The sequence below is a fragment of the Anser cygnoides genome, chromosome 8 (assembly GCF_040182565.1).
Source record: "Anser cygnoides isolate HZ-2024a breed goose chromosome 8, Taihu_goose_T2T_genome, whole genome shotgun sequence".
Lineage (NCBI taxonomy): Eukaryota > Metazoa > Chordata > Aves > Anseriformes > Anatidae > Anser > Anser cygnoides.
The window spans coordinates 8,579,042-8,605,822 of record NC_089880.1 but is presented as its reverse complement, the minus strand read 5'-3'; the positions used below and the strand labels follow the sequence as shown (position 1 = coordinate 8,605,822).

General features: G+C 38.5%; 1 long non-coding RNA gene across 4 annotated transcripts in view; it reads left to right on the top strand.

The window, feature by feature from the left end:
- Window positions 1-861: 861 nt before the first annotated feature.
- The window catches only part of LOC106041592 (uncharacterized), a 259,478-nt gene continuing 233,558 nt past the window's right edge, over window positions 862-26,781 (top strand). For all 4 annotated transcript variants that reach the window (XR_010833072.1, XR_010833073.1, XR_010833070.1 and 1 more), the window contains exon 1: window positions 862-1,788. This is a non-coding gene — a long non-coding RNA (uncharacterized lncRNA). The remainder of the gene's footprint in view (window positions 1,789-26,781) is intronic.

Here is a 26,781-nt window from a genome sequence, read left to right as displayed (position 1 = left end):
CCTATACAAATCCAGCTTTATAAATAAATCATAGGTTTTTTTTGTTGACAAATGGTGTGGTTCTGTCCTTGCAGCTACCTCAGCCCTGATTTTCCACACGACAGATACCATGTTGATGGAAAATAATTCAGGACTAAATATTGTCTTAATGTGTATGCAATGCCCATACTGAGGTCAGCAGGAAATTCATGGTTACATAGGATGATAAAGTCATTTCTTGCCTAGTTCTGCGGTGTCTGGTTTCATTTACATTTAACAATACAAAATGACGATAGGAATTAAGTTGTCCTTAAAGCATTTTGAAAGCATGCTGTTGTGTCTAGCAGAACCTTTTGATTTTCATCTATTATTCTACAATTTTTTAATTTTGAATTGGATTTTTGGGACGCAACTGATAGCTCTAAAAACAGTATTACGAGAGCAAATCTGTTCTCTGTAGCATGAACGTATTTAAGCTTTCTTCGTTGTATTTCTCTACACATGTTACAAGCACACATGACAGAACAGATTGGAATCAATAAATCTCAGAGATTCCAGCAAGTAATCATTCTCATATGTATTTTGTGCTTATAATAGCAAGTGCTTTTTTGTAAAGAACATTCTTGTTCTAAGAAGGAAAGAGTGGACTGTAATTTTACGTACTTTTCAGCATCCAAACTGATTGGCTACTGATCAACCCTGGCTATACGTACAGACTGGGCGACAAGACGCTGGAGAGCAGCCCCGCAGAGAGGGAACTGGGGGTTGTGGTTGACAGCAAGTTGAATATGAGTCAGCAGTGTGCCCTGGCAGCCAGGAGGGCCAACCGTATCCTGGGGTGCATCAAGCACAGTATTGCTAGTCGGTTGAGGGAAGTGATTGTCCTGCTCTACTCTGCGCTGGTGCGGCCTCACCTCGAGTACTGTGTGCAGTTCTGGGCACCACAGTACAAAAAGGACATTAAACTGTTGGAGAGTGTCCAGAGGAGGGCAACAAAGATGGTGAAGGGCCTAGAGGGCAAGACATATGAGGAGCAGCTGAAGTCACTTGGCCTGTTCAGCCTGGAGAAGAGGAGGCTGAGGGGGGACCTCATCGCAGTCTACAACTTCCTCGCGAGGGGGAGCAGAGAGGCAGGTGACCTGTTCTCCGTAAACACCAGTGACAGGATCGGTGTGAAGCTGAGGCAGGGGGAGTTTAGGCTGGACATCAGGAAGAGGTTCTTCACCGAGAGGGTGGTTGCACACTGGAAGAGGCTCCCCAGTGAAGTAGTCACTGCACCAAGCCTGTCTGAATTTAAGAAGCGATTGGACTGTGCACTTAGTCACATGGTCTGAAATTCTGGGCAGACCTGTGCGGTGCCAGGAGTTGGACTTGATGATCCTTATGGGTCCCTTCCAACTAGGGATATTCTATGATTCTATGATCTACATTTAAGGTTATCATTACTACGTATGCATCCAGTATGGAAGTTTGAGTACGCTTTAATGCCTTTTACAGAAGAGTTAGTGTCAGTTGTACCATTTTACAGATTAAGAAACTGAGAAAGTAATGTGTCAAGGTCCAACCAGTAAAGACAAAAACTAGTACTAAGTCCCCAGTCAGTGTGTCATCAAGACGTCACTGTCTAGGTCAATATGCTGAAGATTTCTGCACCTCATTTTACAGAAATGAGGAAAATATTTTGCAAAAATAAATATGTCTTTGAGAGCTTGAGTTGTTATGAAACTTTTTTCTTTTCCAGACATTGAGAAAACAGAAGTGTGGGACTCCCTGAAAAACCTACTTTAAGATCTACAGTTGACAACCAAAGTAAGTGATTTGTGGCACTAATGTGTTTATAAAGGGACTTGGAAACAGTTGCCAAATTTTTAAAGAAAAGAGGTACAACTAGATGTTGAATTTTTTTTTTCTTTTCTTTTCCTTGACTTAACTAGGATTATCAAGTGTTTTATTATTGATCGCTTTTTCTACAAATGGGGGAAGGACTTCTTTATCAAAATATCAGAGTTAAGATGCTTTTAATATTTGTAATCCTAATGCTTCATGTTGGATGCTTGTGTACATAATGATTTCCTATGGTTATCTTCTAAATTTAGCATGGTCTTTTTCTTGATGTTTTTACAGTAAGTTTTCATTTTGATTCATGACCAGTTTCTATTAATGCAGAAATTATTTGTGAGAAGATATATCCATTCTTGTTGAAAACAAGAAAATGAAAATACAAAAACACAGAAACTTATAAGTACAGGTTTATAACTTATAACTACACCTGTTTGTTATAACACAGGTGAAAAGGTGTTTTTTAGCCTTTGAATCAATATTCAGAGCCCTGAGTGCACTACTTGGCCTTAATTGCCCTGATCAGCCTCACCTGGGCATTCACTCTCTGCCAGGAGCTCCGTTTGAGGTTAGGCATGGAGGCAGAGTCTATCCTTAGAGTTACACTGTAGGTAGGTTTGTCTCTGTTCCTGTCTCCTGGGAGGATCTTGGACCTATGCTCCAATTACAGCCAGTGCTGCTCCTTCCCCTTGCTATGTCCGGGGCTGAAATGTTGGTAGCCCCTTGTGCTGCCCACCCTGCTCAGGACCCCAGGTTGCTGGCAGTTCCAGCTCCATTGCGTCTTGCAGAGAAGCCGTGCTTTTCCTGTTTCCTGATGTGGTGAGTCTTTTCATGTACGTTGAAGGATATGTGAACGAAAATATTCTGTTATTTAACTCTTATCTAACACTTCGTTAATGTTAGGACTGAAATAGTCAATATATCGGGATTAAAAATATTGTTACTTTGGCAGACAGAATAGCACCTGAAAGATGCAGAGTTTACGGATGTTTGCAAGTAGCTGTGGTTAAAACACAGATTCTGATTTGGTGACTTATAATATAGTTGTTCGTGTCCAAAATTGCATTTCTAGTTCTGGATGTCTGTTTTTAAAGCAATTAAATATTTTTTGAAGTAAAATCATGTTAGAAGCTGCTGAGGTAAAGCAATTTCGGTAGTTCTGAGGTGAATGCAAGCTCCATTTGCATTTTTATTTAAAAACAAAAGAAAAACAACAACTAAAACCCAACCTGTTAGGACAGTATTATAAAGGAGCTTGTGGTTGCTAGCTATCTGTTTTCAATTATCTGCTGAAAACAAAGGATCGGGGATTATGCAATCTGAAATTCTGAGCCTGATGTAACATACAACATAGGTATGTCTACAAAAAGAGCAAGATCCGTAGTAGGATTTTTGGTAAATGGAAAAAAATAACATAACGCCAAAAGTTACCTAAACTAGGATTGTTTGTTTTTTGTTTCATTACATTGTTTCCTCCTCTCATTGAAAGGAATAATGTCTTTAGAGAGTTGGGGTTCTTATTTTTTCCTCATTAGATATAAGGAATATAGGCTATAATATACCACAGACACAGGATGATGTGAAGACAGTAAAGGAATGCAAGATAATTTAAAATATTTGCAGTTAAGTTTTTATTTGTATTAGTTTTACTAAATCTTAACATAAGATTGATTAATATTTTAAGTGTATGTGTTTGCCTTGGCTCTAAGCAAGCTAAAATCTTTGTTTGATTTATGAAATCTAACTTTTTAATACTTGTGCTAACACCAGTGACTTGAACTAAACAAAACTTCATAGACTACTCCGAAAGTTTTACTTCAGTATACTGGTTTCAGTGGTTACTTCAATAAGAGAAGTTATCAGTTTGTATAGCGTAAAGGACTGGTTTATATTAATGACGATGCAGATAGCTCCTTTGTTGTGTCAGATTTCCTGAATTTATTATTAATTGTAAATCATTCCAGTAAAAATATATATATTTTTTTCTTAAACCTCAGATTCCAAAATATAAAATCCATTTAAACTTATAAATAGCTAGTTTCCATGAGAAAAGCTGTTGACTCGTTAGTAGAGATCTACAGCAGGAGTTAATTAGGTCTTTCAGAGTCTAATTGAGAAATAAATGGTTTCAAGTATGAAATGCTGTAAAATGTTAAGGTGGTGGTTTACAGCTGTTGCTCTGAGCAGCTAATCAAAAGTGTTAACTGCTGTACAAAGAGCATGTCTAAGTTGCCTTTTGTTCACGGCTTCCTAAGCAATATTCGCTTTATATAAGCTGCTATATGCAATCTCATTTATGGACTACGGAAAATGCAAGTATACATAAATAAAGTACAAGATTTTTTTTTAATTATTATTTTTTTTTACTGTAACTGAAATCTTAACAGACTAAACATTATAGGTCCAAGTCTCTTTATTACAGAAAAAATAAGACTATGCAGGAAAAGTCTCAGTATTAATGCATTTTAAATTATTGTATGTACACTTTGCAACTTTCTACCCCTTCTCCTAATGTTATATGCACCTTTCCCCTACTTCTCTGGGTCCTAAGATCAGCAATCTCATCCTGGTGTTGGTAGTGAAGGTGTTTGAGTAATTCATCAGCTTCTGGAGTCCCTCACTGAAAGGAATATGGCACCGATTATTTCTTTTTTCGCACTCTAGGATCCACTTTGGGGGTCCTTTTTATACATTTACTGACAAAGTTTTGCACCTTGCTCTTTACGTATCAGCCTGTGGTGATATATATTGATATAACAATGTTATATCCCAATTTACCATGTATGATGCTTGTTGTGTATGTTAGATACTATTTCTTTGTTCTCTTTGTTACTCTGAAACCCTTTTTGTGCTGGCCTGCTTTTCTATAACCATTGGTATGAGTTGTTTCTAGAGACTTGATGTCTCCAGTGCTAAGTCTGTGTTACACTTAGTCATCCCATGCTTGTATTCCTCTACACTACCTTGTGTATCTCCAGTTGTCAAGGCCTGTTATACCAGGCCTTTATTTCTTTGTAGTAAGTCTTATGTTGGAATTGAAAGCTCATGGAGATACCATATAAATTTAGGCATAAAACAAATTAATGGCTTACAACAGTCAATTAGAAAAAATATTGTTACAGCTGCACCAAGTAATACAAAGCTGCAGGCCTGTCAAGTAAAGTTCAGACAAAGCAAGCACAAGAAGCCTCTGTTAGGAGGCCTTGCAATCTCAGGGCAAGGATTACAAAAAATTCTAAGGCTTTGACCCAGCAGCATACTCATGAGTTTCAATGGAGGTACTGCACAGTAAGAAAAAAATCTTGCTTGATCACATTGAACAGATCAGCAAAACAATGTTGTATGGTCAATAAATAAGACCAGGCTTTGAGCTATAGTTTGATACTAGCATTTCCAATTTAGGATAACATATATTTATATATATATATATATAATATTATAAATACTACATATATGCACACATATATAAATATATATGTACACATATTTATAATATATTTTTATAAATATAAAAAATATATCTTTTTTATATGTGGCATACTTTTATTCATTAAGGTAGTATTCCAGTTACTTGGCTTATGACTTTATTGTGCCTCAGGGTGTGTCTATGGCACTTTAGTAACTGCCAGTCAGTGGTTGCTTCTTGGCCTTTAAGCTAAGATCAGTTGTAGTGTAACATCTGTGATTACTGCAGATGGAAAAAATACAGCCATATTCAACATCATATCATTTGGTCTGAGTTTCTGACAAGTTCATTTCTGTTTGTAGCTTGCTTTTCACCACAGAGACCGTTTTACATACACTAACTGGGATCTTGGGTAGAACTTTATCTCAAAGAAACTACAGATCTGCTTTGTAGTATAGTTTATGTACTAACAGAGAGACAGATGCAATACTTTGTGTGGGATGGCTACAGAATTACCTCCTCCCTTGGCCTACCAAGGCTCCCTTTCATGATTTCCTGATTTCTCAAGCAAACTGTAATCATAACATGTCTTTCAGTATAATTTGCTCTGTATCTCAGTAAACTTTCTTCTGCGATGTTCAAGTAGTGGTGACTATCACTTCCAAGTAAAATGTTTGAAGTTACTTGAGGTGTTTCTAAGCAGAGTACCTTCCATCTCTGATTTGAATGCCTAAAATCAAGGAAGTGCCTTTTTTCTTTTTTTAATTTGTGGGTGGGTCTATTAATTGTGCTTCTAGTTGAAAATTATTAAGATTCTCAAATATTGTTTGCTCTACCAGCCAATTTCCAGATGGATAACTTGTAAATATTGAGGCAGACTGAGATATGAATTTATTTTTACTTGGCTACTGATTTAATAATATTTTTATTTCATTCATATACAACATTAATGTAAAAATATGTATGGAAATATAGGCATCTTCATGTATGGCTTTTTGAAATTTTTATGAAGCCTGAAAACCTTTAATAGGAAATACAGCATGAGTAACTACGTAAACCACTTGACATCTGTCTGTATTTATAAAAACACTTTTCATTTGCTGCAGTTTATTTACTCTTGGCACACAAATGAAGTGTGACAGACACCCTGTGGCTTCTATTGATGAGAGGATTAATAAACCTTGTACTTTCATTATGACATCCTAAGCCATCAAGCATGAATACTTCAGCAGTCATTATTGAACACTGACACATGCTGCATCGGTAATCAGAAAAGACAGAAGACAAGTTGGCAGAAATATGATTTTCAGCACACTCTCAGGAATAATCTCTGATACGATGTGTCCTTAATAATACATAGCTGCAGGCTTTCTATTTGGTTTCAGACTCACTTTTAGCTATAACAGTTGTTCTTTAAAGGCATGTTCAAAATCTTCTTTACATACTTGTTGTACCGAGATGTAATACTTAACACAAACATGTTGTTACTTGATAAACATAAACCATCACGGTTTTAGATGCTAATGAAGCTTTTATGTTTTTATTTCAATATGTTCATTAAATACCCTTTGCAGACCTGTGTTTTCTTTAATCTTCTCACGCATTAACATGGAACAATATGGTAACTTACGGCAAAGTCCTGAGCAACTTCTGGAAAGTACCAACAATCACCATAGAAAAGTGAGTTCCTTGATTTCACCCATGTAGGAGGGTGATTTAATGCTGATATATCTCAGATGTAGACTCGTGTATCACTCAAATGACCTATATAAGTCATTTGGAGGCAAGGATATGTCTGGGTGTCTAATCTGTCTGGATGTTTTTGCATCTGGCCTAGGTACTCTTTCTTATTTCTGCTGTGTGCTACACGAAATATCAGTCTTAACTCCATTAAATTTTTTGCTCCTTTATTCTTTACCATCTGCTAATAATTTTAGATTAAGTGCTTTTTTTTTTTTCCCCAAGAATGTGTAAATCCTTATATTAATGAAATAGTAAATTTCTTTCTCTTCTTTCAGTAAGTATTATGCCAAGGCTTCAAGGTGATTGTGCAAGGTATTTTTTTTTTCAAATAAATGTGGAAAACCTGAAAAGTTAAACTTCTAATTCATTTTCTTCTCTACAGAAATAGATATAGCTGTTCTGAGATACTGACTATTCATTTTGCAGTTTCTCAGCATATTCTTTAGTCTGAATTGGTCGCTTCCTGATCAGCTTCTGGAACAAAAACTGGTTGTCAACAGAACTTGCATTTCTTCTTATATTCTGTGAGGTGTCCTCTTGCTGTAAGGTGGGGTAATTATCTGCTGACTATCTTTGGTTTTGATACTTCTGTTGTTGGTTTTTCTTTGGTGTTTTTTTTTTTTCTCCACCCTCCCCTTTGGTAGATATTTTCTTCATGTAGTAAGAACTTCTACATCTGAAAATATTATCCATTTCATTTTTTTACTTTCTGTTCTCATGGCAAGGTTTTCCACAGAAATAGGTAATGTTTTAATAGGAACACTCCTTGGGTGATGAAACTGCTAATTTTCTGAATATAAGATTTATTGTGCTGTATTTTCCAGGAAGATAATAAGAAGAAGGAAGATATAAGACTTGTGATTCAGTAATCAAAGGGGAATCAATATGACCTTATGTAATGTACAAGAACATAATGGAAGCCACGCTTTCATTTCTGAATATTTTTCTTGCTGTATTTTTGGAAGTCAATGATTATTGTTATTCATTTGTGGGGTTTTTCATTTGTGTTTTAAATGTGGCTTTCTAATTTTTGGTTTCACTGTAGAGCTTTTAAAGTGGCCTGCTGGATACCTGTTGAACTAACAAACATTTAACATTTAACAAAAACGTCTCTTTCTCTAGTTAACAGATAATGTAAGTTAATAGCTTTTTATGATTGTGTTATTTACTATGCATCTGCAGGAAAAAAAAGGCACGTTCTTTTTTTTTTTTGTTCCACGTAGACAGCGCAATAAAAAAGGCTTACAGAGCTTCTTTTGTATCATTTAGCAATCCTGTATATAAGAAGTATACAGAAGTATAGGTAATGGGGAAATGCTTGGAAAAAAGAAAACTTGAATAGGGAGATGGATTTTTTTCCTACACTGATGCTGTCCAGAAACACAGTTAATAGAGAGAGCAGCATATAGGCATAATTTAACTGTCCATTACTCTGCTATCATTGCATCCAAAGTCATCTCACTTTGGTAGACAGTTTAGAGGAAGTGTTGAAAAAGTTCCTATGAATGCCAGTTTTACTTTAACTTGGATGAGAGTAGGAAGGAGGAACAGGAATTGGAGGAAGTTTACAGCCCTTTTTTTGCCCCACAAAGCTGAAAACAGATTAGAAAAACATAGACGTAGGTATATGCCTTCATCAGTGGCAATTCAGTTTTTGCTGAGAGGTTGAGGGTGTTCGCTTGGAAGCATTTGCTGAGGGATAAGCTGCCAAATTATAGCTGTGTAAAATAAAGTCTAAGACCTTTGCTTTACAGTTGTGTATTTATGCATATATAAAATGTTTTTCTTTCTGAACTGAGGTCTCTTTTCCAAATATAATTACTCCTATCCAGAGTCTCGACAATATTGACATGGAATCTTGAATTCGTAGATAATTCCTATTGTCTTATTAGACTATGACATTCAGAAATTTTAAAATGCTGACAATCTTCTGAAAAAGTAACTTCCTTTTGTTTCTCCCCTAGGAGAATGCATTAACAGATTGTATTTGCATACTTATGTGCTATTCTCACTTTGTATTTGTACAGGCTAATTCTCTTTAGACCTTCAACATGATATGCAGTAGCATTATGTACTATGATTCAATTTGATAAGTGCTGTCAACCCTCCCCCCCCCCCAAAAAAAAAAAAAAGGCAAAACAACAGCAGATGCAGGCCTGTAGACAAGAGAGACTTTCTTCTGACTGCCAGAAGTCTAGTAATTTCATCCACTGTGGGTTCCTCTCAGTTTTTCCAGGTCATTAATGCCAATGAGCTGGCATATGACAATGGTGTGCTCCATACAAACTTCTACCACATGGGTCATGTGCATTTGACTTCATCTGGATCTTTGGGTAGCCATTTGTTGTTTGTTGTCTAGGTCACCAAAAATCACCCTCCAGCATGGCTAATTGCCTCAGGTACTGGATACCAGTCTCCATGGTGGTCCACTTGCCTTGTTGACATACAAGAACTTCCTTGAAGGGATACCTTTCCTTCATGCCTGACAGGAGACGTCTCCAGAGAGTGAAGAATTGTGCTGCTTTCCAATTGCTTTGTCAATGCCCCCTTCCCTAGCGAGGGATCCCAGCTGCCTGTCTTCCCTGCCCTCTAATTCCAGGCCCCACTATCCCAGCAGTGGAGCAGACAGGTGTCAGTGTGCTCACCTAGGCAATGACTGAAATCTTTTCACATATCTTGTAGCTCACGCTGGTAGGGGCCTTGGGTGGTTATTGACGCTTTTATGATACCTTCCTCTTTGTCTTCCTGTTCTCTGATGGCCCAGCCACTTTGGAGTAGCCTGACTCATCTTTTTCCTTCCCTGTCTAAGTAGGAGTTCCTCTGCTTTCTAAATGACCTGACTTTCTCACCCATTGTTTCTTGCATACAGGGGTAACTGATACTGGCACAGTTTGGTTCCCTGAGCCAGCTTTGGGGCCTGTGGCAGGGTCTGGTGTGGCCTGCCAGTGTCTTGGGATTCTGGACATGTTCAGGAGTAAAGTTCCAAAGCACTGGAGGTGCCTGTGGCTCTAGGTGCCCGCCCATATCGTCCCACACTCCCTGCCACTCATAACTATCCTGCCTCAGGAGAGATCTCTGCATGGCATTTTAAAGCAGTTGTCTGACTTTAAATAAAACCTTAAGTGCATTCAGGGGACATGACAATAAGTACATAATGGTGTGAAAATCCCAAGGATATTCAGAGATTTGAAAAGGTATTGTAACTAGTCTGGAAGGGAAGGGGGGGGGGGGAGTGTCGGCAGCCCTCACGAGAGCGGCTGACGAGGCTTGGGCGGAGCCGGGAGCAGCGGCCGTTCCCTCCGTCATGTACAAAGGGTGCCCCCAGGGAGCGCAAGCGGCCCGGGGCACGGCGCCTCCATCAGGGCATGGCGCGGCAGTTCGTGCGGGCAGGGCGCCTAGAAGGGCGGGAGGCGGCCATTTTGTTCTTTTAGTGACGAGGAGCGGGCAGATACTCAGGCAAAAAGGGCGTCCACCCACCACAACAGCCGGGCTGAGACCAAAACCCAGACGGAGTGGCCGCGACCCTCCTTGGCAGATGCCTACATACAGACAAGAGCTCTTGAGGACCAAAAGAGTTTCCCAGACCCCCAGTTGTGGGGAACTCCAGAATCCGGAAGTCCCCCTAGGGACCAAAGGCAGAATCAGGTGTTATGGGTGCAAGTGTGCCCAGCTGGATGAGCTTTTTGAGCAAGTTGCTGTCTTGCAAGAGGACCTCAGCAGGCTGTGAAGAATCCAGGAATCTGAGCAAGAGATTGATAAGTGGTATCAAGCGCTGGCACAGCCTGAGCAACAGCCCTGCCTTAAGTCCTCAAAAGGGATTGGTGAGGGAGTCTCCAACCCTGAATTGGCACAATGGATAGACTCACAAGACAAGGGAAACTGGACCCTCGTCTCTGCTCAAAGCAGAAGGAGTAATCTCCCCTTTGCCCCCAGAGTGCCCCTATGCGATAGATGTGATGTTCTGGGGCTCAAAAAAGGATAGAATAATAATAACAACAATGGTAATGGTCAAGCCTCAGGAAAGGACAACAGTATAAAGGTGGACCAGCAAACCATGCATATAAGAAGCAGTGCCACAAAAAAAAAAAAAAAAGGCATGAAGGGGGTTGGTAATTGGAGATTATTCTCTGAGAGGCACTGAAATGCCCATTTGCCACCGAGACAATCTCTGTTGAGGTTTGCTGCCTGCCTGGGGCCTGCATTCGTGACATCACAAAGATTCTACCAAGCTTGGTTAAACCACATGACTACCACCCATTCCTACTCTTTTATGTAGAGACAAGTGAGGTTGCAAGAAGGAAACTACGAAATATCAGAAGGACTTTATGTCTCTTGGAAAAACATTGAAGGGATTGGGAGTGCAAGTGGTGTTATCCTCAGTCCTCCCAGCTGGAGACTGGGACCTAAGGAGGAGGCAATGTACAAATCAGGTGCATGATTGGATGCATAGCTGGTGCCATGCTCAGGGTTTTGGGTTCTATGATCCTGGGCATTATTCTGAGGGACCAGGAATGCTGACAACAGATGGGGCACAACTGACGAAGAGAGGCAAGAGCATCCTGGGCAGAAAGTTGGCTGGGCTCATTAGTAGGGCTTTATGCTGTGCTTGGTGTGGATAAGGGAATGTACCTGCAAGAGACGCAAAAGAACCAGTGGATGCCAATACTCCAGAAAACAATAGGGACACACCTGTGAATCGTCCCATAGGAATTGGGAATGACTCCTCTAAAAAGGTAATGCGGCCCATAGCCCAGCTGAAGTGCCTCTACACCCATGTACGCAGCATGTGGAATAAGCAGGAGGAGTTGGAAGCCATGGTGCAATTAGAAAACTGATCTAATTGCTATCACGGAGATGTGGTGGCACAACTGAAACACTGGAATGGAAGGCCACAAGCTTACAGGAGAGATGGGCAGGAAAGGAAGGGTGAGGGTGTTGCCCTCTATGTTAAGAAGCAGATAGATTGTGAAGAGTTGCTGCTGAGAAACAGCCATGAGCAGGTTGAGAGCCTGTGGGTAAAAATTAAGCATCAGACCAGTAAAGGGCACCTTGTGGTTGGAGTCTACTACAGGCCGCCCGATCAAGCCTTTGATGAAGCCTTTTTGCTCCAACTACAAGAGGCATCACACTCACGGGCTCTCATTCTCATGGGGGATTCCAACCACTCAGATGTCTGCTGGGAAAGCTACATGGCAGGCAGTAAGCAATCCAGGAGACTTCTGGAATGCATTGAGGACAATTTCCTTGTCCAGCTGTTAGACAAACCAACCAGAGGAGAAGCATTGCTGGACCTGGTGCTCACCATTGTGGATGACCTTATTAAAGAGGTTAAGACTGGAGGCAGTCTGGGTTGCAGTGACCACACCCTGGTTGAGTTTGTGATCTCGAGGGATGTGGGCCAGGCAAAAAGCAAAGTCAGGACCCTCAACTTCAGAAGAACTAACTTCCAGATCAAAGAATTAGTGGATGAGATCCCATGGGACACTGTCCTTAGGGACAGAGGATCTGATCAGAACTGGCAACTCTTTAATGATGTTTTTTTTAGAGTGCAAGAGCTCTCCATCCCCATGTGCAATAAATCAAGCAGGGAAGGCAAGGAACCAGTATGGCTGAGCAATGACCTCCTGGTTAAACTTAGGCAAAAGAAGAAACTGCACAGGCAGTGGAAACAGGGCCGTGTGCCCTGGGAGGAGTACAGAAATGCCGTCCGGACATGCAGAGATGGGATCAGGAAAGCCAAGGCACTGACAGAGCTAAACTTGGTAAGGAATGTAAAAAATAACAAGAAGGGATTGTACAGGTACATTGGCCAGAAAAGAAAGACTAAGGAGAGCATACCACCTCTGAAAAATGTAGATGGAGGACTGGTAACAACAGATATGGAGAAGGCTGAGGTACTTAACAACTTCTTTGGCTCAGTGTTCACTGGCAGTCAGGCTTCCCACATCTCTCGAGTCCCCAGATCTCTAGGGGGGGGCTTCAGGAGCAGGGTCCTCCCCCACACACACACTGTAAGCGAAGAGCAGGTTTGGGACCTGCTAATGCAACTGAACAGCTACAAGTCTATGGGGCCTGATGACATCCATCCCAGGGTCCTGAGGGAACTGGCTGATGTAGCTGCCAAGCCACTCTCCATCATATTTGAAAAGTCATGGCAGTCAGGAAAAGTCCCTGGTGACTGGAAAAAGAGAAACATCACTGCCATTTTTTAGAAGGATAGAAAGAAAGACCCGGAGAACTACAGACCAGTGAGCCTCACCTCTGTGCCTGGCAAGATCATGAAACAGATCCTCCTGGAAGCAATGTCAAGGCATATCCAAGACCAAGAGGTGATCCAGGACAGCCAGCATGGCTTCACCAAGGGCTAATCATGGCTGACCCATCTGGTGACCTCCTATGATTCTTTCGTGACATCAGTTACCAAGGGAAGACTGACCAGTGTCATCTACCTGGACATTTGTGAGGCTTTTGACATAGTCCCACGTGACACACCAATTTCTAAATTGGAGAGATGGATTTGAAGGGTGAACCATTCGTTGGGTAAGGAAGTGGCTTGATGGATGCACCCAGAGAGTAGTGGTCAATGGTTCTATGTCCAGGTGGAAGCCGGTGACGAGTGGCGTCCCTCAGGGAGTCTGTCTTGGGACTGGTGCTTTTCAGTATCTTAATCAATGACATAGATGATGGGATTGAGTGCACCCTCAGCAAGTTTGCAGATGACACCAAGCTGAGTGGTGCAGTTGATAGAAGGAAAGGATGCCATCCAAAGGGACATGGATAAGCTTGAGAAGTGAGCCCATGTGAACCTAATGAGATTCAACAAGTCCAAGTGCAGGTGCTGCACCTGGGTCAGAGTAGTCCAAGGCATGAGTACAGACTGGGAGAAGAACTCATTGAGAGCAGCCCTGCAAGAGGGACGTGGGGGTTCTGGTGGATGAGAAGCTCGACATGAGCCAACAATGCGCTTGCAGCCCAGAAGGCCGACTGTGTCCTGGGCTGCATCAAGAGAGGAGTGTCCAGCAGGTCAAGGGACGTGATTGTCCCTCTTCACTCTGCCCTCATGAGGCCCTGCTTGGAATACTGTGTCCAGGTCTGGGGCCCCCAGCACAAGAAAGATGTGGACCTGTTAGGTCCAGAGGAGGGCCACAAAGATGATGATCAGAGGGCTGGAGCACCTCTCCTATGAAGAAAGGCTGAGAGTGCTGGGGATGTTCAGCCTGGAGAAGAGAAGGCTCCGTGGAGACCTCATTGCGGCCTTTCAATACTTAAAGGGGTCTTATAAAAAGCATGGAGATGGACTCTTGTGTAGATAATGATAGGACAAGGGGGAGTGGTTTTAAATTGAAAGGGGAGATTTAGATGAGATGTTAGGAAGAAATTCTTTACTCAGAGGGTGGTGAGGCACCGGAACAGGTTGCCCAGAGAGGTTGTGGATGCCTCATCCCTGGAGGTGTTCAAAGCCAGGCTGGATGGGGCCCTGGCCAACCTGATCTAGCGGTTGGCATCCGTGCCTATGGCAGGGGGGTTGGAACTAGGTGATCTTTAAGGTCCCTTCCAACCCAAGCCATTCTATGATTGATTCTATGATTGACTGAATAAGTGGGAAAAAGTATCCCCCCTGTACCCTCCATAGATTGGCTCCCTGAGGAGAAAAGGTAAATGGTGTAATTATTAATAGTTCCTGAGATATGGTTTCTGAAGTATGGAGGTGACAGCAGTGCTGAGTACAAATACCAAATTAGTCTCATGACTGGTAACTTTGTCATATCATAATCCAGTCTTACACAGTACAGCAAAATAATAACCTTAAACCAGCCCCCAGAAATGGTAAACAGCATGACAGGGAACACATACAGTAAGTAATGTGCTATATAACTGTTTGGAAAAGAAGCACAGCAGACTTGAGATTTAAAAAAAAATAAATCCACATTTTGATTAGCAACTATTAAACTGATCTAATGCTTATAACAATTTTCTTTTAACATGCTGTGGTCAGATCTGACATTATCTCAACTCTTTAGGCCCTATATCGGGAGCCAAAGGACTGTTGTGGTTTAATCCGGCCGGCAGCTCCGCACCACACAGCCGTTCGCTTGCCCTCCCCTGTCCCCCAGTGGGATGGGGGAGAGAATCTGGGGGGAAAAAGTAAAAGCTTGTGGCTTGAGATAAAGACAGTTTAATAAGGCATAAAGGAAAGAGAAATAATAATATTGACAATAGTATTACTAATAGTAATGTGTACAAGTCAAGTGATGCACAGTGCAGTTGCTCATCACCTGCTGACCAATGCCCAGCCCCTCCCAGCAGTAGTCCTCCTCCACTCCCGCCAGCAACCCCATATAATTGTTGAGCATGACATGACATGGTATAGGACATCCCTTTGGCCAGTTGAGGTCAGCTGTCCTGGTTCTCTCCCCTCCCAGCTCCTTGTGCGCCCCCCAGCCTTCCAGCTGGCAGGGCAGTGTGACAAGCTGACAAGTCCTTGACTTAGTGCAAGCACTGCTTTGCAACAATTAAAACATCAGAGTGTTATCAACGTTATTTTCATCCTAAATCTGAAACATAGCTACTAGGAGGAAAATTAACTCAATCCTAGCCAAAACCAGGAAAGTCTTCAAATGAGGGAGGCAGAAAGTGCTCTCTATAATAGAAATTGACCACTGTGGTACTGTGAAAACAAAGAAGAAGATGGCATTGCAAGCAGAAAAAAAGAATGCAGAAAATAATTGCATGCGTGTGAAGGTACGGGAAATAAGTATCTCTAACATTACGCTTTTTCTTTGCCTCCATCTTCTCACAGGTAATAGCTGCTGAGTATTCTGACAGTGCTCCTGCTGTGCTCAGTTTAAAACGTTGAAACTGCTTTGCAAGGTTGTGCATATGTTTGCTGTAAGATATATGATAACACATTCTTTCACCCATTTTTTTCATAAAAGCTCTGACCCTCGTTAAAACGTTTTATTCCTATTTCCTATGTGTGGCGTATTTAGGAAGTTCGTTTTGAATACAGTTATAACCTATTGTATGTGACAAGATGGTAAACTCTGGTGACTGACCTCAGCCCCTTTGTGTGTTGTCATTTATCCCTAAGGCAATTAACCATAATTCAGTTTGTCCTGACAGATACAAGAGCTCTGTTTTGGAAGAACATTATTTTAGAACATAGTAGATAGACTAACCCAGGTAGGTTTATTGCTGAGCCAGAGATTGTTTTGCATCCTATGGAGAGGAAAAAGAGAGAATTTTGGAGGAGGAAAAGGAGGAGTCAAAGTGCTGTCTTACTGTGTTGTCACTGATAGTAATTACAGAAGGGATCAAAGAAGCGCAGGGTCTTGGCCAGCTCTTGATATTGTTTATATTTTTTCTCTTCTGTGATATTCTTATCAAGTGATTTGGGTGGACATAATGATGCCCTGAACTGATGTCTAGTGCTTTCTCAAGGTGCTTGTTTCATAAACACAGGCCTCATAAAATTGCTGAACAAGTTTCCTTTTGTTCCAAAACGTATTTAGAAATAGAATCAGCAATAAATCATATGTAATAACTGTCATTTTTCTTTATAGTGTAGGTAACTAAATCATTGGTTTATGCTTTAGTGAAAAAGTTTGGAAGGCAGCAATTTCCACAGTTAGCCTTGCAGTATTTACCTTTAGCTTACTTCATGAAATCAAATATTGTAGGGATAAACCTTAGTTGCCAGTTGTTCACTCAACATGTGCATTCCACATTGGAGTCACTAATATCACTTACAACTATTTCATGAGAAAAAAGAAAAAAAGGAAAAAAATATAACCTGACATTTATATTTCTCATTTCCATTTTTCTCATACCTCACTCATTCTGATACTCTGAGCTTTTATATCCTTTAGCCTTCACTTCTTTATCAAGCTTCAGATTTTTGAAGCACTAACCTGACATCAAATTGTTATATCCATCATCCCCTAAAATAGTTCTGCTTTGAATATAGGCCAAGTATGTGATAATAACAGTTACTAGTTATCAAGATCTGATAAAGACCTTCATTTTGATGCATTGAAGTTTTTGACAAATGCTGATTAAATGATCCTGAGAATAACCTTTAGACTCAGATGACAGAACTTGATTTCATGCTACTGCAATACCATCCTACCAGGATGGCTTTATGTATTATCTACCCCCTACCTTGTCTTTATTTAGATCTGATCGTTATAGTTCTTAGTTTTGTATTTTAGTAGTGCTTAATGTTTCAGTTGAACATTCAAGGATGTAGCAAGAGCTGAGGTCATAAACATCTGCATAACAAAACCTTCGTTAAGTAATCTCTAATTTGAGAAGTACCTTCTCTTAATAGCAGGTAAAATGTTAAGTTTGAATGGTACGATTTCATTCCACCAGAAGTCTGAATGGTCCCTTTTCTCTGCTGCTTTACAGTGACACCCCTGAATTAGTAATACAGCATTGTAGCAGCTCTTTTCAAGGCCTAATGAAGCTCAGGCGTGTTCACAACAGTCCAGTCAGAGTCCCAAGACTGCATTTACAGTACCTATGCCATATAAATTGTTAAAGATTATGCTTCAGTTCACTGACAGGACTTTTGTTGTAGGGGGACTGCATTGCAGTATGGCCTTCTTGCTGGCAATGGAGGAAATTCACTATTCACGTGCTGTATGGACATACTTTGTAAAATCCATGGAGGTTTTGGGGAAAAAAAAATTACCGTTATGGGGTGGTATAAAATGGAAGTTTTGTAGGTAGTAAGTCTGTTGCTGAATGTCAACTCAAAACTGTAGAGTTGATATCACTGGAGAATATGGCCTCTGGTATACAAAGGCCATGAGCTGCCATAAACATTACGTGTGACAGTTCAACAGCCTGTCCTCTCTGCCACCAGGCAAGGTGGGAAAAGGTAGCCCAAATTTTGTTTCCTACTGTCAATTGCAACTGTGGTTCTGGGGTAACTTTGTCTGTGATGTGCCTTACTATTATGTCCAAGTCTGAAATTTAAGAAACTCCAATATCCAGCTGCCTAGAGTGCCTCTTCGTTCCGGTTACTGTTACAATAACCGAGCAGGCTGAAAGTGTAGGTGTCTGTTCCTGAGCTTCCCGGTTTCTTCAGACTTGGGTAATAAAGAGGTAGGATCAGTAAGATCTTACATGACTAGATATTTACTTAGTGAATGTGAGTCATAGCCTCCAGAATAGAACACGTCCTCTGCATAAATTCTGTTGCTATATGAAGCAATGTTACAAAAGAATTGGATTTGATAGATGTCTAAACACCAATGCAAAAAGAGGGAAGAAAATATAAATACTAGAGAAGAATAGGAACAGATAAAATCACTGAAATTGAGGACAAAAGTTAGATGACTGAAAACAGTAACACTTGGAATAATGGTGCAGATTAAATGAGAGAGCAAGATGGATTAGTAAACAATTACATATGATTACTATTGAGGTGGGCAGTCAGACTTTCTCAGCACACAAATAATGATGTAGGAACTTTAAGCTTTAGTATGTTCTATTTACAAAGCACTAAACAATATACTTATCTTAGACAAATATTCTAAAATGGCAGTAGTGTAATCAAACACCATCATGATGTGCTCTGATAAAAATCATTGAGATATTATTCCCATGGATGAATCATGGTAATAAAATAATTTGCCTGAGCTAGAGATTGCCGATTGAAAGAACAAAAACTGTTATAGAGCTTCGAGATTCTATAGATTCTTCTGGATTTCTACAGAAAAGGAGCAAATTCCTTTTTCCCCCTCTCTGAAAATGCTAGATAACACCTATCTTTCTCATATGAATATATAACAGAATGAGGGAGAATGTATTCCAATTTTGTAATGCTTTATTTAATTTTATAATTTGAAATCCTTATTCTCTGTGATTATTCTTTGTGATTCTTCTGAAATGTATAGTTTGTGGAATGGGTGCAAATACTGGTTATTGCCGTTGTTTTACTTCCTTCAAGACACTGCTGTGTTAAGTATTCAAATTTTGGTGTATATTGCTGTGCCATTCAGGTTAATGACTGGCTTGAGATTTTCTCAGGCTTCCCCTTACCTGGATTTAATCTTGAATGGTTAATACATGAAGGTAGTGTTTCTCTTACTTTTGTAGTCTTTGCTTGATTTGAAACTTTTTCATAGGCTTACTTACGTTCTTCCCTATATATATATATTCCCTATATATATATAGTATATATATAGTATACATAGTATATAGGTGCACTTACCTGTAATTTGTTTGTGAGCTTATTTTACAAGAGTTTGGCTGCATTTCCTGTCCTCAGCTTAATTTTATGTATAGTGAATTCATACTATTTTACCTCTTAATTGCCTTGTAGAGTGTGTTCCTGTGTGTTTGCTCAAGTTGCATTTTTAAAGCTCTCTTGCAAACTTTGTAAGCAGTATCAAGTGCTATTAAAACTTTACTATAAAATGGTGGTACATTATTAAGTAGATTTCACAATACTGATGTAGTGGGCAAATTACTTTTTAGAAAATTGTTTCAACCATGCAAAGGTTGAAAATTTTTGGGTAGGGATTGAAATCTACTATAAGACAAAATTGAGTAGATGAACTTAAAGCTAGTAAGTTTGGATTTTTGTTGTTGTTGTTGATCACTTCCAAAATGTTCCAGAAAACCAGATATACTTTTCAGGATGTTTTTAAGACAATAGAGATTTAAGTAGTATCATAATAGAAAATCTTAAGATACTCAGAGGCAGGAAGGAAAGAATGTACTCTGTGTGCGTGTTTGTAAAATTAAGCGTTGAGGCAGAAACCTCAATGTTACTCAAAAAAAAAAAACCAAAAAACAGCAATCTAGTCTCTGATCTCTATCATTATTTTAGATTTAAAAAAAAAAAAGTTATGTTTACTTCATTGTCATTTAATGAAATTAAATTTTTCCATTGGGGAAAGGATGGTGTTTCAAGTGAACGTAGTGTGGTGCTTCTTTAGCTCTTTTTTGAGAGTTGGGCTTCCTATTGAATGGTATGTCCCCAGGTGCACTGTATTCCTATTGTTATACAGCAACTGGTACCTGATCAGTGGGAGTGCATCATATCATCATATGAAACAGGACTTTAACCAAGTCTGTTCTCTAACAAAGCATGGGAATAACAGACATTCAACTCTGTTGGAAATTAGATTTTATTTACAGCTGCTTTGGCTATTTAAGCCGTCATTCCCTGAAATGTCATTACTGTATACAAAACCACCACCTGCTGAATATTCTCAGACATTTCATACAACCATTATTATTGTTTCCTCTCTTGTGTTCACAAGCAAAATCTGGTCAGAATACTCCACACAAGATTTTTTTTGTTAGTCTCATTCTTCATAAACTCATTCTTCATAAACTCATTCTTCATAAACTCATTCTTCATAAATATAGTTTGCATTAGACCATAAATGCAAGCCTTTACATTTCAAAGGGTAAATAAACCTTTTAGTGATGTATGTGTAGCATAATTTTAACATTTCATATTAATTATTTAAATGAATCCCTAAATATTTTATTTGATTTTATAAATAGAAAACCAGAATCTCAAGTAGTGAAACAGTGATGATCTGCCCATCATCTGCCAGAGGTGACCTCAAAAGCTGAGGTAGTATCTCTTCTAGAATGCAATCCTCCCCCTCAAAAAAAAAAAAAAAAAGAAAAAAAAAAAAAAAGAAAAAAATGTCTAAGGTTTGGAGATGTCATTTTTGAGAGGGCTTCTCAGGAAATGAAAACAATGTAAGTCCTGAATCCCTGATGGGACAGCAAAATGCCCGGCAGTACTTTTTCAGCCAGCAGTGTGCTAAATACAGAATTTCATTACATCTTTGGCAGTCACAGTCACTTCATTTGAAATACCAACCTCCCCAAAGGCTTCTAGGAATGACATTTCTTTGGGCTTGCATACCTTTTTTTATTGCTCTTCACTTAGTGTGGAGAAGGTACTGTATTCATGATTTTCTTTTAACCTCGTTAATGTTTGTGTTCAATGAAAGTGTATGTTTTACTTGAACTGTGTTTAAAAATGCATATATAAATAACAGCACTTGCGTTTTGAAAGGTGTAATTTTAGCATCTTTAGGATTGGCAGAGTTGCATTTATACTGCACCAACAAAGTGCATAAATGGGAAGTGTGAATATAAAAATAGAGGACTAAGAGAAAAAAATGATGCTCAAGATGAGAAATGGCCAGTGAGAAAAGACTAATACAGGGCATGTTACACTGATGCAGGAAAGAACCGACGAGGTCCATTCATTTATATATTGAAAATGCATACAGAGAAAGACGGTTGAAATTTTACATGATTTTTTTAAAACTCAAATATAAAACTATAAATTGAGGTAGTTTGTGTTTTGGAATTGTAAAAACGTGATAAAAATAGCAGAACAGGATGCAGACTAAGGTAATTCATGCAAGCAGTTGTATTTTTCCAGTTAACAGATTCTTTTCCCTAAGCTTATCTTCCTTTTATATGCAGTCTACATAATGCAGAAATTCATTATTTCTGTCTCGTAATTTATTCTAACCTTCCCATTGCCTAGTTTGTCCTTGCAACACTTCTGAGAAATTATTGAACCCTGTGAAGTGCAGACTTACCTCCCAGATCAGGTTATTTTTATGTCAACTTTTTTTATCAGACAATCCCATTAGAACTTTGCCAATGACAAGGGAGGAAAGGGTAATGCCATTAGCACCTGTATAATGCTACATTCACTGAAAGTTAGTGGCACTGGTAACCTGATCTTGCTGCCAAAACTCTTTAAAACAGTGTACAAGCTAATTTCATTGACTTAATGGAAGTTTTTTAAAACTATTTGTTTTAAGCAACTCATTTTATGTTGTGTACTGAGGAACAAATTCTGCCTTGCATTCCTAGAACCTACATATGACTGCACTGCTGAGATACAGCCATGAACCATCTTTTTATCTGGTTTTGTGTCCCTTAAGGATCTCATGAACATAATAAAGCAGTCTCAGATATTAACAAGCTATAGTAAACTAAAGTAATATCCTCCTATTCATTAGTTTGACACAGATGTTCACAGCTGGTATTAATCGCACAGATTCATAAATTCAATTTTTACCTACCAAATCTCTGCTTCATAGTATTTTTAGGTATTGCTGTTGTTTTCCCAACATCTGACATATGCAAAGATTCTGCTTTGTGAAAATGAGCACCCTCCCAAATTGCAGCTGACCATGTGTTTACACATATTAATGTATATATCTTCTGAACCCTCTCTGTAAGTAGTTTTTTTCTTTTCCAAAAGCTTTGTGGAAATGTAATGCCATAATATTTTGCCTATAACTCAGGCATGTTCATCAATGACATGGAAAACTATGATCTTCTGAGACATTCAGAAATGTGTAAATGAAGTAGTTGTAAGAAATAATGCAAAGTAACCATGCCCACCACTTGGGTGTAAGGCAGTACCTAAGAAGCACTTGATACGGATAGTAAACATATATGGAGTTCAGTTATATTCTTAACAATGTTTCAAACTATAATTTCATGACTAGGCACTTTGAGAATCAAATACATCAACTTCATTTGCATTTTTTATATAAAGGTGCCATAATGAGAATAAGCGGAGCTGGAAATAATGTTTCCATCCCTCCTGCTAGAACACTGGTGTACTTGAGTCTTCTTTCAGAAGTACATTATTTTTAGTTAAACTTACAATAGAGCTATGTTTATGGTAAAATTTATCTGTCAGTTGTTCAACAGCTGTTTGCATCTACTGGAATGACAAAAAAAATAAATTAAAAAAAAAAATTAAAAATCATGTTGTGCCCTCAAATTAATAATATATTAATAAATATTCTTCCAGAAACAGAAGAGCCATTAGCGTTGTTGGATGAGAATATCATATCCTTAATGTCTCTAGTTTTAAGACAGTGTAGTGAAAGACATAGATGGTAGGATGCTTTTTGGACTTCTTTGTGGCGTGATGATTGTGGCTGATTGTCAAAATGGATTTTAAGGCTGTCAATTAGCTGCTGGTGTACAAACAGAAGTTCTTTTTCTAGCTTAACAAAAATTCTTTTATTGGAATTCAAGAAGACATACTAATTCTGTATGCCTATGGTACAAAGCAAAAAGCATGGAAAAATAAATTACCAAGCTACCTAGCTAGTAAGGAGAATATCGTAAGTATTGAGTCTCACTATAAAGTATTCAGTTTGAGCAGCAATCACTTCTGAATAAATTCAATTTCTGAAGTGCTTCTCTTTGTTTTATCTGTTGCTATTGATTAGGTTTTATACCTGCTTTATGCCATTAAAATTATATCATTTGAGATGGCATTATTTATGCCTGTTACATCAGATGCACAGAGCTGACATTTTGTTCCCGTTTAAGTGTCTGTGCACTGGAGGTGTATACATCCAGGGTGAGTATCCGAGTGTTAGAGAAGGCTCATTGCCTTTTGGAGGGGCCACAAAAGGTAGCTTTTTTTTCTGGTATATATGTAAAGAGAGGCAATACCACTCTGTTGTTGTTGCTGTCTGTTGTTTGTTCTGTCTTTTGAGTGCAACATCCTCTATTTCTGGAATCCCTTTGGGGGCAATTAAAAGATGTTATCTGAAAGATTCCTGAAAGGGGTCCTTTGATTGTTATTATTAGTATTTCTTTTTACTTTTCTGTGGATCAAGTGACAAAGATCCTCGTGGAAAAGCTTCTCATGGCAAACTGAGTTTAATCTAGAATTTTCTCTTTCACAAGAGATGGAGTAGGACTTTGTAGAAAGTTGGACTTACTTTAGCTTTTGAATTGTTAGTGATCCCCCTGAAAACACTTAAAGGGATGGCTGAAAATGATCAGAAATGAAAAAGTAAATATTTAGAAATTAATTTTCATTTTTGTCTGGCACACACACATTCATGTCCTAAAACACAACCTGCATTCCTTTTATCAAACTTTCAAATATAAGTATAATATAAGAGTAGTTTTCTGAATAGAATGCTAATTTATCTGTTAGTCGCTTTTATATACAGCTTTCTAGTTGCTTGCTTTGCATATCTATCTTATTTACAACACAGCATATTAGTAAATATAATTCATATTATTGACACTTCTCTATGGAATTTGCATGGAGGATGTGGAAACATTCCATGATTAAAAAAGGAGTACTAGGAATTGGGAGGGAAAAAAAAAAAGAGGAAAAAAAAAAAACTATATGCATATTATGCAACTGTATGCATGTTTTTATCAATCTGTATAAACCCTTGAGTCCTAATTGTTCATATAACTTTGCATGTGCTTAATGTATGAAAGATATAGTTGGATGCCCAAGAGATTTTGATTATGTCGACTACTTGTGTGTTAGGTTTGTACATACATCTGTTCAGATACTCAGTTTACTTTTGAAATAGGTAAACAAAATTCAGATTCTAGTTTCTGGATATCAGATGACATTTTTATTCATGGAGTGCTTCTCAGAGAAGAAGTTCTCCTCATATATTTCATTTGAACAGATTTGTGGACTTTTCCATTGGAAGTCTTGTTAGGAAGTCATAAGAAGTATTAACTGCAGCATGCTAGACCAAAGTTGTATGTAGGTATTTATTTTGGCACATTGTAGCTTCTGTAATTACAAAAAATTACAAAGCCCTCATTGTAGTTAAGAGACCGAACTTTCATTTGACTGTTATCTTAAATGCAGAACAGTGCAAGTGAAATGCTGATTTATAACAATATCCCTTGTAGAATGAGTGCAAGGACAGTCATAGAAGTAAACGGGCAGACCTAAGTCTTTAGTGTTGTATGAATGCTGTAAATTCTCATTAACTTCCTTTTTTATTTTTATTTTTTTTTAGAAAGCCTTGGTTTCCATTTGTATTTACCTTGTTCAGTTTAACCAGCCATAAGTTGCGTAAGGTGTGTATTCACTACATCTTCGGTCTAGCTGGAAAATCTCTATGGAGTTATTTATAGAGGTATGTTAAGTAGATGCACAATAGTTACTTGACAGCTTTCTTCAGCCCTGTTTCACTTTGAGGGAATACCAAAAACTAATCTTGTTATCACATCAAAATGAACAAGTGAGATAACATTATGGCTATTGTCCTCTTCAAATTTTAAGTCAGGATTGCTGCTGAAAGTATCACAGTTAAAGATGAATGTAGGAAACATGCTCAACTGTTACAAGAAAAGTATGAGTAACTTATCTCTGAAAAGAAGCAGGAAGTTGCAGGGTTTGAACATTTTTGAGCTACAGAGATTTTTCATTTCATTTTGTTAGAATCAGGAAAGAAAGATGGATTGATTTGACGTTATTTTAAAGCGCTATAAATTACTTCCAAATGCGCGACCAGCTGAGCAAACAACTGTTGTATTAGAAAAACCAATACAGATTCTGATTTTCAGTTAGTATGGTGTAAGCTTGCAGAAATTGCAGTGAATGTGTTAGAATTTCTCTGGATTGAAGAATGAATATGAAAACAAGATCTGGCCTATTGTGTATTCATGGGGTGCGCTTTTTAGAGGTAAATAGTGTTTAAAACCTTCTAGAAAAAAATTGTTTATACCAGTTGGATATACATGAAAATACCTTACTCCATGGCTAACAGTTTTATTAAAATTAATTTTGAATAAGCAGTTCATAATTTATATATTAAAAATATTTCTGGAATCCCTGGGGATGGGAGCAGGGTGTGGGAAGGTGTAGGTGTGAATCCAGCCAGCCTGACAACTAGCAAACAGAAGGTAGTTTAGTTCATAACTACTGATTACAAAATCTTATTCCATTTATAAATCTAATAAAGGCATTTGGAAAGCTTTTTAAAAATTCACGGTACTGCAATTGCTACTGTCCTTATGTTGATAGCCTCTTTTGTTGTTGTTGTTGTAATTTGCTGTATCAAGAATAAATACAACTATCTATCTGGTTTGAAAATAGTGGTATTTGCTAGATATGATCTGAATCATTGTCATATACAATCATTTAGGTTAGAAAAGACATCTAAGATCATCTAGTCCAAAATATTCTCAGAATATTCTTTCAGATTTTTGTTGTTGTGACTCAGATGAACTCCAAAGTGCTAGCGCAGAACCTGAATAAGAGTGGTGAGTAAGGACCGTATAGTTATGGTTTATCTCAAATCATATGCACTGAAGTTTCCTTATAATTTTCAGGGTTTTCAAATCAAGAGTTATTATTTGTTAAATGAGATGATTTGGGTTGTTGGTGTTTTACCTCCGAGGCTTCTCAGTTTTGTTTCCTGAAGAGTTTCAGGTATATGAGTGATAGGGTAACTTGTACCAAGAGAATTAATTTTTTTCTAAGGATTGATGAAGTAATTTACGTACGTCCTTCTAGTACTTAGGTCTCTATCACACAGTTACGCTGCGCACTGTGGTATTTCTGTTCAAAATCTGAGTGTTGAAATGTAACTTGTGGAAATTGTCCAGTTACTGCCTTTGAGTTATCCGGGAGACTAGCTGTAAAAATGAAAATTAATGAAGAAATAACATTTTCAGTTGTCATATTAATCATAGCAAGCATAAAAATATCCTTAAAAATAAGGGGCTTTCCAGGAATAGGTACTTAAGCTGTGCTTGTCATGGTTTAAGACCAAATTGAAGCATTTTAGTATGAAGGTTAAATGGAGTTGGATGTCAGAATACTTTAATCACACATCTATACACAGTATTATGAAATAAATAACTTTAGTTTTCTGCTCAGCAGATGTTGTAGTTTGGGAGGAAGGTCAGATGGGTCAACACAGAGCTTCCAGCTATGCTGCACACAGGATGCTGCAGGACTGTGGGTTTCTCTTTTTCTACTCAGGTGCCCAATGTCTCTCTTGGGGTCT